This window comes from Ursus arctos, unplaced genomic scaffold, assembly GCF_023065955.2.
Source record: "Ursus arctos isolate Adak ecotype North America unplaced genomic scaffold, UrsArc2.0 scaffold_1, whole genome shotgun sequence".
Classification (NCBI taxonomy): domain Eukaryota; kingdom Metazoa; phylum Chordata; class Mammalia; order Carnivora; family Ursidae; genus Ursus; species Ursus arctos.
The window spans coordinates 2,225,023-2,245,856 of NW_026622763.1; the positions used below are offsets into that span (position 1 = coordinate 2,225,023).

The following is a 20,834-nucleotide window of genomic DNA, read 5'->3' on the forward strand; positions in this document are numbered from 1 at the left end:
CTCTCCTCCTCTCCTCACCCACATCCCCGGTCCTGGGATCAGAATAAAACCTGCAATTGGCTCCGTGGGCGAGAGGCCCAGGTGCAGCAGCCCGGAGACCCTCCCCGGCTGGCAGAAATTCTAGAGGCCTGTGTGAAGTCTGCTGGGTTGGCTGCACACAATGGCTCTCACGGTCCCACTGAGCTCCTGGGACCGGCCAGGCCCAGGACAGAGGCTCTGAGCACCAGAGCCAGAGTCCCTGCTCCTGTCAAACCTGCTGCTCCAGCTACACAGTGGTGGGCCCGCTCCCCACCTCATGGTAACGGCCCACCCTGGGTCCTCCCCTCAGGCTTGCCCGGGGCCTCCCCAGTCCTTCCAGGGTTTGGCTCTCAGGGCAAACGCTGGCAGGCACGGGTGTTGGTGGGGCCGCACCTGCTGTAGAGCCCCTGTCACTCCCCTGACAGAGGAGAGGAATTTGGACAAGTTAGTTTCCTTTCTTGCCTCTGTGGAGACGTGTGGAGGGCCTGCGTCACCTCGTGGCAGCATTTCTCAGGCTCTGGAGGTGACTCATGTACATGAGAACCAAACGAAGCACTCAGATGGGAAGGAAATTCCATGCAGTGCGAATTCAGAATATGTTAAGCAATTAGGATTAAAATTGCATACATTTCACTTTCCACGTTTGTAAAAAAAAAATAAAACAAATACAACTTGTATTATAGTTGAAAAAGCAGTGTCTTCTGTCCCCTCTTCTTGTGGGAATATATAAAGGCATAAGAGTAATGATGCTAACATGAGGTGTACTGATTGGCTTTTACCTGAAAATCACAGGCAGGGTTTGATGATGAGTGAGGAAGAAGAAGGAATGTGAGCAAGGAAAAGAGGGCAGTTTCAGGTCTCTGTCCATTGTGCAGGTGCCGGTGTCAGGATGGGTCGTACTGCAGGTGGGGTGGGGGCAGGGTCCCCACTCTCAGCCTCTGTCATCAGACTCCCTCTCCTCACAGGCCCAGAGGGCGGGACTTGTCCTTTCTCACCTAGAGTCACATACATTAACTTCCCCAGTGGGAGCTTTGCATAGAGAGGAGCTTCCCTGCCTTCCCCTGGGACCGTGGGGAAGCTTCCTTGCCCACAGGATAATTTCTGGACTGGAAAGTTGGGTTGGACTCTGTGTTTCAGCAGCTCACTTAGCAGGGCCCAATTCCTTCCTCTTGTCCCTGGACGTGCGTCCCAGAACCCAGGACTCCAGATCCCTGATCTTGGACACCAGCTCCCCCAACTGACCCTGTGTTTTGATCTCATTCTTCTGAGTGACCACAGAGCAGAAGGGACACGACAAACCTTTCCCATGGGGCTCCTTTGGCCATGAGTTGATGCACTAGTGGCTGCGGATATAAGCACAGTTTAGGTACATAGCTTTTTCTAGATAACCTAGGCAGATGAGACATTTGCTTCGTTCTTTAAAATGTTCGGCCAGACCCACTCTCGGGAATAAGAAGTATACTGGAGTTTCCTAATGACCCAAATGACCATGAGGGCTTGAGGTTTTATCCTCTTTACTTGCATAGACCTGTCATGTACCTAGTATTTCTCATCCCTCTACAAGGATATGGCCTACAGCATAATACAAATATGAATATGAATATAAATATAAATAAATGACTCGTGGCCCGGAACTTCTGATATCTGAGATGCTATTTAGGATAAATGGTGCAATTGGTCATTCAGCTTTGACCTGAGCTGGTGAAATGAACCAGATCTGGGGTGTCCGATATCGTAGCCACCAACTACCAGTGGCCTTCGGGCACCTGGAATTCAGCTCACCTGAATTGAGATGTGCTCTGAGTGTAAAATGCACACTAGTTGCTGAAACCAGAATAAGAAATAGAACTTAAATTATTTTATTGAGATTTTTAAAACACTGTCTCATTGACGTAAATGCATGTTGGAGTGATACCATTTTTCCAATTACAATTCTTTTGACTTTTCTCCTTTTACTGTGTGTAGTGTGGCTACTAGAAAAGTTATGATTGATGCAGGTGGGTCACATTAGACGCCTGCCAGACGCTGCCAGACTTGGCCGAGAGAGCCTCCAGCTCAGGGAGCTGGTCCCACCTGGCCGCCCCTCAGACCCGGAGCAGCAGCCAAGGGGTGGAAGCAGTCAATGGGGAGCTCAGTTCAGCATCTCGTGGGACAGTCCAACCTATGATCTGGTTAAGGAAAAGGAAGACTTGATAAGCTTTCCAGCGTGGGTATTGAAAATCTAGTCCTGCCCACAGCTCCGGGAGCAGAGAGCCTGAGTGCCCCCAGTGTCTCTAGGTGCACATGCTGTGCTTGGAATTGAGTTGGGCTCAGAAACACTTGCCGTATTAGTAAAATACTTCATTCCCCAGACTTTGCTCTCTCATATTTGCCTTTTGTAGAACCCTGAGAAGTTAAAAACAAAATTGCACAAGATTGGGTGTGTCCTCTGTGAGATTCTTCTCGGGTCTCCCACTCCCTCCAAAGGTGACTCAGTTCTGGAACAAGAATGATCCACAAGGGGCACTTTCTGTGAAAGTGTTCTCTTCCCACCTACCATACCAGCATTCACCTCTTGAATCTGATTCATTTTAATTTAATTCTAGGAGAAAAGCGATTTGCTAATGACAGAAAGTTTGTGCCACAAACGGCTTTATTCAGCATTGACCAAAATTTCAAAGGGAGCTACACGTTCAGAAAATTTGAATTTGAGTATTTACAAATCTCAAGAATTGCCTGTGGCCAATAAGCATAATTTTTTTCTTGTCTTCTGGACAAAATCAGTCATGTATTTAACTTCATCAACATTACTCCATATATATTACTCCATATATATACTTGTAAAAATTCATGCTTCATCATTAATCCACACCATGGAAGGTAAAATTCTAATTTCAACTCGACTCATATTTTCTTAAGATTAAAGCCTTCAGCTTTACTAATTAATAGTCACCCGTGACTAATATCAGTACAAATTCTCTTTCACTTTAGCTCAGCTATTTAGAACACACAGGTCCAGACTGATGGACACACAACCTATTTGCTAAGGAATCATGGGGAACCAAGCAAGGGGGATGGCATTTGGCTCTGCTTTGTTCCCATCCTCTGAGATGGATTCTTCACGTTGATTTTATTGCCACTCAGTGACTAAAAAAAGAAATCTCTTATTGGTACCATGTTTTATTGCACAGTGAAATATAAAAATACAGGTGTATCAAAACCCTAAAGCCAAATATATGTGAGATTTAAAATATGGGAAGGTCATAAAAACAGTTCATAAATTATACATATTTTAAATATCCTTTTTGGCGAACCCTCAGAGAAATTTGAGAGGTTTTTGTTGTTGTGCCTCACTTATTTTGTGTTTTTCTCTTCAAATAGAGAAAGCCCTGGTGGGTTTTTGGGCTTGAGTGACACCTGAACTTTTGGTGAGTCCAGTGGTCGCAAACACAGCCGGCCGCTAGGTGGTACTGCGTCTGAAACTATGCCAGCTCTTCCCTCTTCCCTGTCCCCACCCAGGCTTACCCCCTCCTCCATTCTACTATATGAAATGCCCAGCAGAGGGTAAGGACCCATCTGATTCCACAACTGCTCAGTTTAGTAAACATGTCTGTCTCTTGATAATGAGGGGTATCTTCACCACCCGCTCCTCACAAGACTACTAAAAATTAGAGCAGTTTAAACTCATAGGTAAATGTTTGGCCTGCCTTCTTTCTGGAAACCTTTATCCTTTTTATAGGGAGGAGAGCGGCAGAGGAAGAAGTAGAGAGAGAATCTTTTTTTATTTTGTTTTATTTTAAAGATTTTATTTATTTATTTGACCGAGAAAGAGACAGCCAGAGAGAGGGGGAACACAAGCAGGGGGAGTGGGAGAGGAAGAAGCAGGCTTCCAGGGAAGGAGCCTGATGTGGGGTCCATCCCATAATGCCGGATCATGCCCTGAGTCGAAGGCAGAGGCTTAATGACTGCGCTACCCAGGCGCCCCTGTGTGTTCATTTTTTAGCACTAGAAAGGACATTTAGTTAAGACCCATTAGGTATTTCCACTTTAAGGATGAAAGGATTTCAGGAAACAATAGCATTTAAATCACAGATGATCCTGCCATTCAGCTGTCCAGGTGATCTCCCTCTGGGAAGCCACCATGAAGTAGTTTGAAGAGGCAAGCCAATGTCCTGTCTGCCTAGCCTTTCTGGAGAAGTGCTTTGTGGAAAATTTATAAATAAATAAATAAATAAATAAATAAATAATAAATTTATTTCTGGTTCCTGGCACAGGACTCCTAAAATCCTTGCAGTTTCCTGAGGGATAGGAGAGCCTTTTGTTAGTCATAAAATCTCCAACAGACCTCTCCAGAGTTTAGGCTAAAGAGCTGACATAGGGCGGGGCCCAGAAATGACATCACAGTGGGGCTGGTCACCAGAAGGACCAAACTGGGAGTCAAGGATTGGAAATTTCAGCCCCAGCCACTGGCCATCTGTGAGGGGAGGGGGCTGAAGGTTGTGTTATAAAGAGTCTTGAACAAGAGGTTGGTGAACACATTAATATTGTGGAAAAGTGATTTTCCCCCAGAGAGGGCGTGGAAGCTCTCCACCACTCCCCACCCCCTTTAGACCTTCCTTACTACACGCATCTCTTCCATTGGGCATTTCCTGAGGTGTATTCTTTATAATAAACTGGTCGATGTAAGTAAAGTGTTTTCCTGACTTCTGAGTCGATCTTTTTTCCCCTTCATTCACATAACTTTTATTACAGTGTATTTATAATTGTTTTTTCCTTTTTTAAAATTTAAATTCAATTAGGCAGCATATAGTACATCGTTAGTTTCAGATGTAGTGTTCAATAATATATCATTTGCGTACACCCCTCAGTGCTCATCGCATCACGTGCCCCCCCTTAATGCCCATCACCCAATTACCTCATCCCCCCACCCACCTCACCTCCAGCAACCCTCAGTTTGTTTCATATACTTAAATGTCTCTCATGGTTTTTCTCCCTCTCCGATGACCTCCAGTTCATTTTCCCTCCCTTCCCCTATGATCCTCTGCACTGTTTCTTAGAGTCTACCTATGACTGAAACCATATACTTGTCTTTCTCTGACTGCTGTGTTTCACTCAGTATAATACACTCCAGTTCCGTCCAGGTCAATGTAAGTGGTAAGAATTCATCCTTTCGAATGGCTGAGTCATATTCCTTTGTATACATGGAGCCCATCTTCTTTATCCATCCACTTGTGGATGTGAGTCATTCTTGTGAAATTATCAACCCTAAGGAGGGGGTCTGAGGGAATACCTGACCTTGTGGTTGGGCAGAAGTGTGGGTAGCTTGAACATCCCATTTGTGACTGGCCTCTGCAGTGGGGACAGACTTGTGGGACTGAGCACTGAAATCCACGGAGTATGAATTGAATTGTTGGAGAACTTGGGGAGTTGGTTGTGGTTGGTGTCAGGAAATAGAACACACGGGTGTACTTGAAACATGAACACATCTCCTCCCTCCACTGCACCAATTGACTGCATAAAGCCCCCCCATGGGGGTCCTCTGTGCTCTGTGGTCTCTTGGAAGAATGGAGTCAGGTTCCACTGGAAGTAGGGGAAGTTGGTTTCCAAGATCAAAGATCTGGAGCCTAGCTGAGAGCTATTCCCTAGGTGAAGCCACGGATGCCGAAACGACCCTACTGCCCCCTTCCTCACTAAGGAGTCAGAGATTGTGATATCACAGTTGGTTCCCCACGAAAGGTGGGAATTATCTGACTTTGGGCATTTTATGGGCCTGTGCCCCTCAGTCCCAAGTGCAGAGTAGAGTGACCTGGTAGGTCTCTGATAAAGACTGACGGTTGAGTCCTGCTCTGGACACAAGTGAGCCACCCGACAGAGTCCATTATCAGGACAGATCAGTTTCTTGTGAGAAATCTATTCTTTGGAGGAGCGATTGCCTCATACACTCTTCCTTTCCTGTTGCTTCCCCACCTCCTTTGGGCTCTTGATTGGTGCCCTGTGGAAGGTCTCCCTGCCATGTCAAACCTCAGGTGGAATCTATTCCCTATGGAAAGCACCTGCCTCGACTCTTGATTTCCCTCACAAGACACGTAACACAGTCTCGTCCTTTTTCTTGGCTTTGTGGGGGGAAAATGATACTACTAATGTGTGTCTTAACCTTTTGATATGGAAAAGGATGTGGCTACCCCAGAGTGCAAAAACAAAATTAAAGGCTTCAAAAATCACAATGCCCCCTATGTCTGGTCTTGCTTATTTCCCTCCTTACAACATTTTTACTGATTCACTGCTTAATGATCGTGAGGCAAGGTCTCTCTTATAGTCATCATTAATTGAGTCCTGAGTTTGATGTTCAGGACAGATTTCTGTGGGAAGGTTTATTGACTGTGGAAAGAGCAGAGAGAAGCCACTGAAATGCAAAAGGAATATGTGGGCCTCTTCTATGTCCAGGCTCTGCATTCTGACCAGTGGCTGAATTTGTTTTTTCTCTCCAATGGGTATGACCTCAGATGTAGATACACCCAATCACAACCTCATGATTTCTGCTACCCTGAGGAGTGTCCAAAGTGGGCATTTGGTTCAGATAGAATCCGAAAGAGGTGCTGAGAGGTTCAGCTACACAACTGGCATCATGGACTCCCCTTGGTTGCCCTCTGGCCACCCTACTGGGAAGTAGATCTGGGGAACATGCAAAGAATAGATGTGGGCATTTGCAAAGAATCTGTTCACTAACTCAGGAAGTGCCAACTGCGTGCAAAACGTGGATTCTGGATTGTGGATTTGAGAAATAGAAAGCCCTCATTTATTTATTGGCACTGGGCCTAGGGCTGCTCTTTTCATGGACCCCAAGTTCTACCTAGTGGGGATCATCCTGGGTGTGGATATTTGAAACCTTTCATTTTCTAACGTCAGCATTGTGTCCTGGATGAATTCCTAACCTTGTGACCAGGTTTACCAAAGTAGTACTTTACCAAAGTAAAGGGGTTGTTTTATGCCATTATTTTCTGGGGCTTGATTTCACGAATCTGAGATCATGACCTGAGTCAAAATTCAGAGTCCAAGGATTCACCAGGTTCCCCGACTACAAACACTTTTTTACCATGTACTGTAGTTGCTTGGTTAAGTCCATGGCACTCGGTTTTGTTCTAAAAGGTTTCCTTCTTTATGTATATTTGGAGCTGGTTCCTTCCGTTTCCATTGCTACTTTTCATGAACAGATCAAAATCCTGTGTCTATTGAGTGCCCATCCATGAGCCAGAACACACACTGAACCCTGCATTTTGGGGAGTATTTAAAATACTTCATTTAGAAAAGTACTAGTTGTATGTATTGCCCTCGACCCATTCACTATTACAGAAATGCAGTGGTGAAAATACAGTGATATTTCCCCCCTCATTATTCAGGGAAGAGTCTGCTTTACATACGCATACTGACCAAGAAATTCACAAAGGTTGAGAGGTAACTAAGTACGTCCTCTCAGCTATACACAGAGAAAAATCAGGTAGTATGCATAGATGGTGAGAGAATGACATGATTTCATTAGTATATGCTTAGAGAAATATGATTTGAAGAATGGAATTTCTGTGAACACTGCTCTTCATTTCATCTGGGACCCATTTTAAACTTTGTTCTAGAAATGTCTGGTGACTCCGGAGGATAGAATGGGTGGGGATGGTGTTTTAAATCAAGAGTGGGACCTCTATTTATTCTCAATCTGTTTTTCTTTTCCCTCTTCACCCTGAAGTTTGGCTAGTGACTCTATTTGGGGGGGGTGGCAGGTCATCCTCCCTCATGTCGTTTATTTTCAAAAAAAAAAAAAAAGAGTGAGAATGTGTGAGACTGGGGTTCAACTTTTGAAACAAAACGTTTACTCTCCCATGCCCCCCTTGTCTGTGAAGACAGGCCCCTGTTGACACCAGAAGTTGGCCACTGTGCAGCTGCATTGACTCTGAAAGGTCTATGATGACACTGTCGCCATGGTGACTTGAGCCACACCTCTGCTGTCCTTTCCAGCTGGGACTCTTTGAGCTGACCCATTCCTGCAGATTGGTGTTTGCTCTGCTGCTCCAACTCAGAATGGGAAATTGCTGTGGTTCCTGCTGTGGTTCCTGCTGTGATGGTATGTTCATAATGATCTTCTGAATGCTGTTTGCTATGACTCAGTTAACTCTTTCTCAAACCATTTTTCTCATTGTTGAAAATTTCCTCTCTCCCAATTTCATCTACATATGTTTTATAGTTTTGTTTTATCCCTTGATTTCTACTGTTGGTGGTTCTACTGAGCTAGCAGCCTTGGATTTTGTCCTCCATGGAGAACAATGGACTACTTCCTATGATATCCTGCACCCCTCACTTGTCACCCCTAGGTTCTCAAGGGGGGAAAATACGGCAGTGTCTATGTTCATTTAAGTTTTTTATTTTATTTTATTTATTTATTCAACAGAGATAGAGACAGCCAGCGAGAGAGGGAACACAAGCAGGGGGAGTGGGAGAGGAAGAAGCAGGCTCATAGCAGAAGAGCCTGATGTGGGGCTTGATCCCATAACGCTGGGATCATGCCCTGAGCCAAAGGCAGATGCTTAACTGCTCTGCAACCCAGGCGCCCCTCGTTTAAGTTTTTTTAAGCATCCTAAATTCTATATTCACATTATGCATTTCTGAAATTTAGAGTGAACCCAGAAAGGTTGATATGGAGGACATTTATCATTGTTTTCTCAGTGTGTTACAATGTCTGCCCTGTACCATTCATCCCCAAAGGGGTATGGATTTCAGGATTTTGGGGACATGTGGGTTCGTTCCTATCAATAGTTGCCCCAAAGAGATCCTCAGAATATGAGAGTCTACGTTTCAATTTATGACCCCCAAACACACATTTCCATTTCTAAGAACTTTGGGTGTTATCCAAAATGACATTTTCTAGAGATTTCAAAGGTATGCTACCACCCGTCCCATTCAGCGCCTCAGACGTAAGTATGGTGACAATAGCATGACCTTTATTTCTCGGTGACGCAATGAATAGCCGGCCTTTAATGTATGGTGAAAGATGGGTAACTGGTTAATGGATCGAGTTAATGAGTGATCGATAACCAAGTACACAGATTATTAGTGATGCACAAAGAAAAATAGGTGATGTAGACACAATAACAGAGACACACACATTATATATATATAAGTATATATGTATATATAGATGATTGCATACATTTGCACATAGGATTGTAGCTTGAAAACAGAACGTGTCTACATTAAAGTGGTTTTGATGTAATGTGTTTCTTAGTTGTCCTGAACTTTCATCCAGATATCTTCCCAAAAGCTAAGCTATGTTTTTTTTTTTTTCTATGAGTTGACAAGGGTCTCAGGAACTCCTAGTTTGTTTGGAGGCACTTCTATTTTTGTGAGGAATAAATAATGCAAGATGGCATTGTTTCACATGTTTGAAAACACAAGACTTTGTAACAGTGACCCTCCCTTCCTTTACACTGGGATTCATCTCATTTGATCTGCTGACCTTAAGACAGGCAACTGGAACATTCTAGAGAACAGTCATGGATATTTGTGGACAAGGGCCCCAGAGAGTGGATTCAGGGAGACAGCAATAGATTTGCTTGTTTGCTTTTTGTTGTTGTTGCTGTTGTTGTTGTTGTTGTTGTTGTTGTTGTTGTTGTTTGCCTCTGATTCTGTCCAAAATAAATCGTGTTGGGTTAAAATGCTTGTATTTAGGCAAAGCAGCTGTGTGTCACAGAGCAATGGTCTGGGAACTCAGACTCCCAGATTTGAATCCAGCTCTGGAACTTTTGAAATTGTGAGATCTCAAACAAGATCTAGACCCTCTAATTCACCTTTCTGACCACGTGACAGGTGTTCATTCATTCAATGCTCATCACACACTTATGCGATGATTTGTTTCCTCTCCCTATTCCTCAGGTGGAGGAACGGAGGCACAGAGATGAATGTGACCAGGTTCATGAACTCCTCTAAGTAAAGGAGCCAGGAGGTGAACCCAGGCCTGCAGTCCAGTGCTCATGCTCTAACTACTGAACCGAACTGCATTTATGACTCAACCATGGGATCAGTAGTTACTGTGTAAAGAAGCTTTAGCATCTGCGTGGATGTCAGGAATTCCCTGAGCCAAGGGGAATCCCAAACACTGTTTGTCATTATGAGGTCAGCTCGGTGGTCACATAGCGCAGGGAAGCTCTTGAGCCATAGAAGTCCAGATCTTGCCATAGTCATTCATCTGAAAAGGACATAGAAAGCCTGGTCCTTTTGAAGCCATGATTGTGTTCAGTTCAAAGATTCTGAGGGTTTGGAGGCACCGTTTAGGACAAGCCAGTCAAACTCTGTTTGAACGCTGGACTACTCCTCAGCACCTGACCTCAATCTGGTCAGAATGGAGGAGACCCTTTCATGGTATTTGATGGCATTGTCAGTATGAGTAAGCCCTAGACATGCCGAAATCCTGTGAGCTTAGGGACACTCCTGGGACAAGGAAAAATAAGACTCAAAGAACCAGCTCATGATTAGCCTTCTGTCCAGAGCTGGTCAGTGCCTGGCCAATCAGTGTCATGGCATGGTCACTCTTCAGGGCATGGCACAAATAGAATAAGAATAGGGAGCATGCTGGGCAGCGCCTGGCTGGCTCTGCCAGTGGAGCATTTGACTCTTGATCTCAGGGTCGTGAGTTCAGTCCCCATGTTGGGCATGGAGCCTATTTTAAAAACAGAGAGAAAAGAATCGCAGACACAGTGGTGTAGATTTGATAACATTCTCCCTATGAGCCCTAAAAAATGCTTGAATGCCATGAACTACACACTTTAGGGACAGTGACCAACAAGAACTCAAACACTCATAACAGCCTGCTGTCCATCATCCTTGTTTGGACGCACTTGTCCAGCTGGGCCAGGGAGTGTCCATGCTCTAGTGGGGGCCTTTGCTCCTTCCGGAGCTCTCCCATTGTTGGCTAGTAAGTGCAAGCATGGAGAGAGGCCATGCTTCATGACTATATACACATAGCCTCGCAAAGCAAGACTAGAAGTCAAACAGCATCAAATGAATAATGGTGGTTGGTTTTCAATGATAGAACTTCATTATTGACAAATCGTCAACAATTGATGAGCTTCCTCACAAAGGATGTGAGATGAAATGCAACAGAAAGTCGTGTTTATATCTGAATCTAAGTCTCTCAATAAAAGGTTGCTTATTATCACGTGCAAAATAGTATACAGCAGATGATAGATTTAAATGCAAAAGCAGGTCTGGGGGATCCTTATGGAGAGTCGTGACGGGGGAGCTTCTCCAGGGTGTGGGTATGGAAGGGTCCCTCTCTATGTGTCCTTTGTATATTCCCTGATTTTTTAAAAAAAGATTTTATTTGAGAGAGAATGAGAGAGCAGGAGTGGTGAGTAAGGGGGATGTGGGGGGGAGGGAGAAGAGGGACAAGCAGGCACCAAGCTGAGTGCAGAAACAGAGGCCTGGCTCGATCCCAGGACCCTGAGATCATGACCTGAACCAGGTCAGACACATGACCCACTGAGCCACACAGGCGCCCCTGAGGGGTCCCTCTCAAAGGAGGTGGGGCTTGGTGCCCTGCCACTGCAGGGTCTAGAGAAGGATGGGGAGTCTATAAAGACTGGATCTGGGGGAGGAAGGAAGGAACAGGGAAGGTGCCCATTCAGAGCCAATACAGTCCCGGTTCACTCTTAGCCAGGCCTTAGCCCAGGCAGTTTGGAGACCTACTTAGATCAATACCAGTGAGATACTAGAGGTCATAGGCTTAATTTATTAAACCAGCAAAGCACTAGCCCAGGTGGCCATTTTCCCAGTTAATTCACAGGAACTGCTCAGCCAGGGTTGGTCAGTTGAAGGGAAGCTAATTCTTGGTAGAGCTGTCATGTGACAATTAGTTTGGAAAGTCCTGGGTTCTGAATCAGCTTGGGAGCCCCGCAGACCACTGGTCCCTGAGGGTGCTCAACTGGTCCCGGGGAAGGATCCACATCAGACAGCTAGTAGGGTGAATGCTGTGGGAGGATGGCCACAGTTGGGCTTCCCCTGGCCCTTCAGAGGGGCTTGTCAAGGGGCATCTGCACTGTGTTCTGGGTCAGGGGTTGAAACCTAGATGTGCAAAGGTAAGCTAGGATTTGGACTTTGCTGTTGGCTCAGGCACCTCCCCCAGGGCATCCACTCTCTCCCACAGACAACTTGGGGCTGGAGGATATGAGAAAGAGATGAGGGAGCCCTGGTTCAGGGCTGCAGGGCTTGATCTCAGGGGTCTGGGCAGGTGTCAGGTGTTCTGGGACCTCTCTCCCCAAGGAACCAACTCCGTTCCTGTCCCGGCTCCCCCACTCAACATTAAGTAGTCTCTATAGCTTGGCTTTGGTAAATAGTGCTGCCGAACATGGGCAGATATTTCTCTGAAATCTAGACTTGAATTCAAATGGATTTCTTATCCAAGAGTGGGATTGCTGGGTGTAATGGTAGTTCTTTTGTGAATTTTTTTGATGAAGTCCCATATTGTGTTTTCATAGTGACTGTATCAGTTTACATTCTCTGTGGGGTATTTGAATGCTATATGAACCCTAAGACCTTCCTAAAGCCCTCTCTGACTCAGGTGGCTTTGCTAGGCAAATGATGAACCATGGGATCAAAAGTTTGAACTCTGATGAACTTATCACTCCTTTTTCTATGGTATTCTGATAGCAAGATGTCAACAGCTCTTTCTGTTGTCATGCATTTCCCAGGGTCTCTGAGAAAACAAAAAACAAAAGTGAAAAAAAAACATCCATATTTTCTCTAGGTCTCCGGAAGCTGGCCAGGAGAATAAAGCCAAAGGTTCACCCCACTTCTGACCCTGTCGAAGGTACTGTGGAAATTCATTCATTAAGTTAATTCAAGAATAATTATTCTAGGGGCACCTGGGTGGTGTCCAACTCTTGATTTTGGCCCAGGTCATGATGTCAGGGTCATGAGACTGAGCCCCGTGTTGGGCTCCATGCTGGGTATGGAGCCTGCTTCAGATTCTCTCTCCCTTTCCTTATGCCCCTCCCCTGCTCACACTCTCTGTCTCTAAAAGAAAAAAGAAGAAGAATCATTACACTAGTTTTCAGTGTCCCATACTTAAGACAAAAATGCCAAGCCATATTATTTTTGTTTCACATGTGAAAATTTTAATTTAGCTGGTCACTCATTTGTTTATAACCACAGTAGTCAAATGACATTTGCAACTCAAGTCTGTTCACATTTCACAGTAGGTATAATGAAGGTAATGAATGGACATTAGTCTGTTATTAAATATTAGGAAAAATAAATCTTTTATTATTTTTAATGAATAGACATTATTACTTCAAATAGGTTTAGATTAAGATAATAATTGAGCAGATAATATAAAAAGTTTCCCTATCATCCTTATCCCTTGGCGCACAATTTCCACAATCCTTAAAAGCTTCATCAGTGTGGAACACATGTCATGAATCACAAACCAGTGTAGCGATGTTAATACTCGTTGAAGGCCAGCATAGCTAGGAAGGTCTGCTCTGTGTTGTGCAGGAGTATGGGTTTTGACAAATGCGTAAAGTCGTGTATCCACCATGTACAGAGTAACTTCACTGCTTTGAAAATCCTGTGTTTAACCTATTCATGCCTTTGCACTTTCTCTAGAAATCTTAACAACCATTGACCTTTTGTCATTTCTATAGCTTTCCTTTCTCCAGAATGTCATCTAGTTGGAACCGTAAAGCATGTTGCTTTTCCAGACTGACTTCTTTCACTTTTATCTATACAGTTCACATTTGTAGATGTCTTTTTGTGACTTGATAGCTCAATTATTTTTTTAATCTCTTTTTTATTGTTTGAGAGAAAGAGTGAAAGTGTGTGGGGAGGGGTGGAGGAAGAGGGAGAGAGAATCTTCAGCAGCCTCCACGCTCTGCAGGGAACCCGTCTGACTTGGGGCTGGATATCATGCCCCTGAGATCATGACCTGAGCCCAAATCAAGAGTTGGATGCTTAACTGAGTGAGCCAGCTATGTGCTCCGGTAGCTCAGCTCTGTTTATTACCGAATCGTATTGCATCATGAGGGTGTATTGCCGGTTGTTTCTCCGTTCACCTAGTGTAGGACGGCTTAGTCGCCTCTGGATTTGGTGTTCATAAATCAAGCCGATAGAAGCACTCTTGTGGACACGTTTTCAACTCAACCGGGTAAATACCTAGGAGTGAGATGGCTGGATGACACAGCAAGACTGTGTTTTGCGTTGTAAGATTTGATAGGATTCACCAGTCAAACCATCTGGGGCCAGCTCTTCCTTTCTGGGAAATGTATTAACTATTGGTTAAATGTCTTTGATACCTGCCTGTTCAGATCATCTATTTCCTTTCAGTGGGTTTTGGTAGTTTTGTGACTTTGAAGGAATTGGCCTCTTTCCTTTCAGGAATCCTAGAACTTTTCCATGTATTCCTTTAGAATCCTTTCAATGTGACGTCTCCTCTTTCATCTGATGTTAGTGTGTGTCTTCCCTCTTTCTTCATGGTTAGTCAGGCTAGAGCTTTATCCATTTTACTGATATTTACAAAGAACCAGCTTTTGTCTTGGTTTGGTTGATTTTGTCTGAGAGTTTTTTGTGTTCCATTTCATTGGTATCTGCAATTATATTATTTTTTCCCTCTTACTTGCTTTATATGACATGACTCTTTTTTGCCTTGTTTTCTAAGGAGGAAGCCTATTCACTTTGAATCTTTCTTACTTTCCAACATGATGACATTCAATAGTATAAATTCTCCCAAGCACTGCCTTTGCATACATTTTTGTCAACGTATATTTTCATTTTGTTTAGTTCAAAATCTTTTCAAGCTTCTCTTGAAACTTCCTCTTTGACCATTTTTTTTAAGATTTTATTTATTTATTTGACAGAGACAGAGACAGCCAGTGAGAGAGGGAACACAAGCAGGGGGAGTGGGAGAGGAAGAAGCAGGCTCATAGCAGAGGAGCCTGATGTGGGGCTTGATCCCACAACACCAGGATCACGCCCTGAGCCGAAGGCAGACACTCAACCACTGTGCCACCCAGACGCCCCCTCTTTGACCATTTTTTAAAAATCTCCAGCTATTTGGGGATTTCCCAAGATTTCTTGCTGTGGTTGAGCTCTAGTTTAATTTCATAGAGGTCTGAGAGCAGCTGTAGTATTGCTTCTACTCTTTGAGATGTGTTGGGGTGTGTTTTATGGCCCAGCATGTGGTGTCTTGCTGAATGTTCCAGGTGAGCTGGAGAAACAGTATATTCTGCTAGAGAGTCTGTGCTCCAGGAAACCTGGATTCCCTGTGTTCCCTTTCCTGTCTCCTCAGGGCCATGGTTTGTCCTGTGTCCTCCCCTCTCCATGGATCCGAGAGTGGTTGATTTTTCAGTGTCTTCAGGCTTTTTCTTGTTCACAGGGTGGACAGTGATTGCCATGATCCTTGCATGTGGAGCCCTCTACTTTTGTCTTCGTGTGCCTTCAATCTCCCTTCTCCTGAAATGTGTCTTGACTTCAAGATATTTGGGCACACGCTGCTTCCATTCATATAACCAGGTCTCCAAAAACAGCCAAGAAGCCTGTGTCTAGATGTCAGCTTACGTAGCAAAACACGTTTTCTTTGACATTCCACCTTTTACATTGGCTGTTATCCTAAGTTAGAGGTTTACAGAAATATCAGCCATATGCTTTCACTCAACGTGTTACCCTCCCAGAGGTATGGACTAGTGAAAATAGAGAATATATGTGTCTTTACATATATCCATTGATTATTCAGCCTTTCACACACAATGACAGACCAAGAAACCCATTGACTGAGATGGATAGATACGCATGTACATAGGGAGTTAGTAAAATAGAAAAAAGAAAAGGTAACATTTTGAGATGAAGAGACATATGAATTTCTGTATGTAGACAATTGCATCCTTGTGCACATGGAGCTCCAGCTTTAGAAAAGCACGAGCCTCTATTCATGTGGTTGTGAGGTAATGCACAGGTCAGGTCCCCTGAGTCTGCATCCAGAGCGCTGTGCAAAGGCGAAGCTCTTGTCATTCGCATGACTGGGCAGCAGGTCTTAGCTTGAGGTGCTCCTCAAGTGAGGTGCTCGCGTGTAGGAGGAGGAAATCACACAAGATGATAGAGTTTCACACGTTGTAGAACACGAGTATGTTAGGTACATAAGCTCTCTCTCCCACCAGTAAACTGGTGTTCGTCAAGTTTGACCAGATAGCTGTCAGGTCAGGCAACTAATTCATTCTGGAAGCATCATGTACATTATTTTGGGAAATGGCCACGTAGTGTGTCCTCAGGCAGTCAGCAAAAGCATTTCTGAGACCTTTATGTGACTCCTTAAACACCGGGTCTGGCTTAACATAAAGGAGTCCTTTTTAGACAAAGCAGGTGTGTGTCGTGGGGAAAGCACTGGCCTGGGAGCTTGGACAGCAGAGTTTGACTGCAGCTCTGAGTTTTGTGAAGTTATGGCATCTCAGATGAGACATTTCACCTCCAAGGAACCTTCCTGAGCATTTCCATGGCATGCTTTACTTACACTAACCATTCAACCCTCACCACCAATGCAGTACTTTGCTTGCTAAGGGCACTCTTCAGATGGAGAAACTGAGGCACAGAGCTGAATGTGCCCAAGCACACAAGCTCTTAAGTGGAAATGCCAAAATGTGCACGCAGGTGGCTGGGCCCATGCTGCTACTCTGAGATACTGAACTGCACTTACCACACTGATAAGCATAGCTCTGAGCCATGGGTTCAACAGAAACTATGCAGGATCTTTCCAAGGCCTGTGTATATATCTGAACTGCATGAGTCTACAGAGATCCCAAGTACTGTCTACCATCATGAGGTGGCCTCAGTGGTCACATGGAGGGCAGACTTGGGCATAGCCCTTAGTGTGCAAAGCACACAGAAGGTCCAAACTGTCTGTCCAGCTCACAGATTTTGAGACTGGGAAGCACAACATTGAAAAACCTGGTAAATCTCTCTCAGTGTTGGTTCACTTCTCAGAGGCTGGCCCCAAACGGGAATCAAGAGATAGTTTAGTGCTCTTTGATTGTGTGATCCCCCTGAGCCCCAGAAAGCCTCCAGTGCTAGCAATGACACACCCAAGCAACAAGGACAAATAAGAACTCCAAGTAACATTTAGTTACTAACCCAGGGTCCACTCTTTTTCCTGCACCTCTCGTACAGAGCTGGGGTAGAGGACGTCAGGGGGAACCCAGGCCTCCCACTGTAAAGGACCATCCCATTAGTGGATGACTACTACTAGCACGGAGAGCCACCTGACTCAGTGAACACATACATGAGACACACACTGGATGGAAAAATACCATAAGATCTTAATGATGTTATTTTTATTTATTTCATATTTTTAAATTTTTGGACTACTGTCTTTAGGGTGTCTTTATTTTTCATCATTATTATTTTTTAATGGAAGTAGTTGAGTTGACACACCATATTCCATTTGTTTCAGGTGTACCTTTGCCTTCAATGGAAAAGCCGGGACTCTGTTTCTCCCTTCTTTGCTGCTTCTCTTCTCTGCATCTCCTTCCATGAAGAAGGGGGCTCACCAATAGCCAACTGCAGGCTTTTCTTTTTTAATGTAAATTCAAATTAGGTAACATATACTGTATTAGTAGTTTCAGGGGTAGAACTTAGTGGTTCATCTGTTGTGGTAACAGCCAGTTGTCATTCCTTCAAGTGCCCTCCTTAAGGCCCATCACCCAATTACCCCATCCCCCCACTTCAGCAGCCTCAGTGTGTTCTCTAGATATATGGGGATATTACTCAACTGTTGAAGGACTCAAATCTTGTCATTGGCAAGTGCATGCTGTTAAACCAACCACATCCCTCACCAACCCCCCCTTCAGCAGCCCTCAGTTTGTAATATAGATACACTGTAAATTACTCAACCATCAGAAGGAATCAAATCTTGCCATTGGCAACTGCATGCTGTTTAACCAACCACATCCATCTCCACTGTTCTGTCGTTCAAGTCAAGCAGAGCACTCTGAGTCATTCATGAGATAGAGCACTGTGGCGGGAAGGTACTCTGTGTCTTCTAGTCTGTCTCCCATTCGGATGGCCAGTTGGAGGAGGTTAGTCCTGGCAGAACAAATAGAGAGACTTTGCTACGGGCAGAGGGAGGGGTGGGGCTCCCTCACGACACCACAGTGTGCAACCAGGTGACCTATTTGTAGACTGACTCACATCAACCAGGTTGCCTTAAGCTAGAAAGTCAAAGGTCTGTTTCTCCTTCGTTTTCTCATCATCTCGTTTGCTTCTCCTCACCCACCAAGGAGAATGGCCCAGCAGCAGTTCAGCCCATGGTTCTTAACCAGTCACTCCCATACAGTCTTGTCCCATGTCCATATCAACAGTGATCACAGAGTAATTCCCAAGTAGGACCAACAATGGACTGACACTTACTCTGTGTCCTTTTAGAGTCTACCAAGGAGGACCTTGGCAAGAAAGCACTGTGGCCCAACACATCCAGGGTAAGCTTGGCCGTCTTTGCCTGAAAAAGAAATGTTTCTTATTTGAGTTTCCTCTTTTTGAAGTGAGTTCAGCTATGACAACATGACAGTGTAGTTTTTAGACGTGAGGTACCATTTTCTTGGGGTGTTGGGAGGGGAGGTTGTAAACTGTGTGGTAGGGGACCTTTTACTCAGAAGCGGTTTTTCCTCCCTGAATTAAGAGTTTTGTAATTGTGCTTCAGGGAATTTGAGAGATTCATCCCCCAGGAAAAGCTCATGCCTTTTCCACAGGTGCACGCTGTGCTTCCTTTCCAGGCCTTTGTCTTTCCTGCTGATTCTCATTTGGTTTTCAGTAGTCACCAAGAGAACCAGTGATGACAGAGTATGCATATGACCTGACTCTCAGGGTGTGTTCTTTTCTGTAAATGCAGGTGGCCCCAGAACCATGTGGAAGTGGTACGTATTCTGGAATCAGTCCCTTGCTGAGGAAAAACTCTAGATGGTAAGGCAGGTGGGGGGATGTCCTTACTGTCCTCAGTCTGGAGAGCCATCTGATTCCAGGTTCCTGGTAGGACTGAGGTTTGGGAGTGTGGGGAAAAGCAGACTCCAGGTGAGAAACTATGTGCATGTGTCTCCAGTCCTAGGAAACCAATGCATTGCCCCTGGGTGGTGTGGGTGTGTGTGCATGAGGCTTGGGGGTTAGGTGTCTTGTGTAGTGTGATTGTGAGCGTGTGTGTGTGTGTGTGTGTGTGAGAGAGAGAGAGAGAGAGAGAGACAGAGAGACAGAGAGAGAGACAGAGAGAGAGAGTAAGAGAAAGAGAGACAAAGAGAGAGACAGAGAGAGAGAAGACAGAAAGATAGATAGAGAGAGAGAGAGACAGAGAAACATGCTTCTCCAGAAGGTATGTCAGACAGATACTGCATGATATCACCCTTCTCCAAAGCCATGTTATCACACTGCGCACTATAGAGCCTTACTGCAGTGGGTGGCCCAGCAGGGGCACTTCAGTCCATGCTTGGAAACCAGCTGGCTCCATACACCCCAGCCTCGTGGCCATATCAAGCAACATTCCATGAATATTCTTTTTTTTTTTTTAGTGAGAACAATCTACTTTATTCAGTCTACCAAAGTTAATATCCTCCAGAAAAATCTCATAGTCACAAACCAAAACAAGAGTCGAACAAATATTTGAGCACCCTGTGACTTAGGCAAGTTAACACATAAAATTAACCAGTACAAGTTCATTGCTTATCCACCAAGCACCTATACACATCTCTTTAGCCATACTGAATCTCTAAATAAAGACAACACAAGGTCATAATTCTACCTAACATCATACAACTATCCTGCATACAACTGAAAATGCACTAAAACTTCCAGGGGAAGAGAAGGTAAAATTTTGGGGTGATTGTTACTTTCCCCTTGATATTCAGTAAGTTAAATACTATAATGGAAAATAAAAATACTAAAATGTTATGACAGAAATTCAATATATCGTCAGTTTCATGGTAAGGTAATAAGAAAGGGAAGAAAACAAAGATATTTGCTTTATATATATATTCACACACACAAAGATCTATAATATAAGAAGTAAATATAAATATTACAGTCTTCATTTTAGTAATAGTCACATGGTTAATTTATAATTACTTTCTTTTGTTACTCATTCTGTATTCAATGTGCCTTCAGCAAGCACCAAAGCTGGTCATGGTTCTTTAGCTGGTGGGGTGACACAAACCATCATTACTGAAGGGTCTGGGTCGTTAGTAGTTCTGTCTGGAGTGGTTTGTTGTAGTTTTCTTTTTTTTTTATAATGATTTTTTATTATATTATGTTAGTCACCATACAGTACATCCCCGGTTTCCGATGTATGGCTCGATGATTCATTAGTTGTGTATAACACCCAGTGCACCATGCAATACGTGCCCTCCTTACTACCCATCACCAGCCTATCCTATTCCCCCACCCCCTCCCATCTGTAGCCCTCAGTTTGTTTCTCATAGTCCATAGTCTCTCATGTTTCATTTCCCCTTCTGAAAAAATATGGAACGCTTCACGAATTTGCGTGTCATTCTTGCGCAGGGGCCATGCTAATCTTCTCTATCGTTCCAATTTTAGTATATGTGCTGCCGAAGCGAGCACTCCATGAATATTCTTGAGCAACAAGAGGAATGTGCTGATGGGTACTCTGTGTCCTGGATGCCTTGGAGGAAGACATCAATCCCATCAAAGGAGACAGCGCCGAAGGCACACCTCTCGCCATGGTGAGCTAGAAGTTCTTTGTCCGAGGAACAGATGTTGCTTTCTTGGTTTCTTTCCAATCAAATTCAGATGAAAATGAGACAATGTATATTTGA

The 20,834-nt window shown here is 44.3% G+C and overlaps 1 non-coding gene across 1 annotated transcript; it reads right to left on the minus strand.

Annotated features, from left to right (window-relative positions):
- Positions 1-20,514: 20,514 nt before the first annotated feature.
- Positions 20,515-20,619, minus strand: LOC125283433 (U6 spliceosomal RNA). Its single transcript, XR_007191290.1, has one exon. It is a non-coding gene; the product is annotated as a U6 spliceosomal RNA (small nuclear RNA).
- Positions 20,620-20,834: the final 215 nt, after the last annotated feature.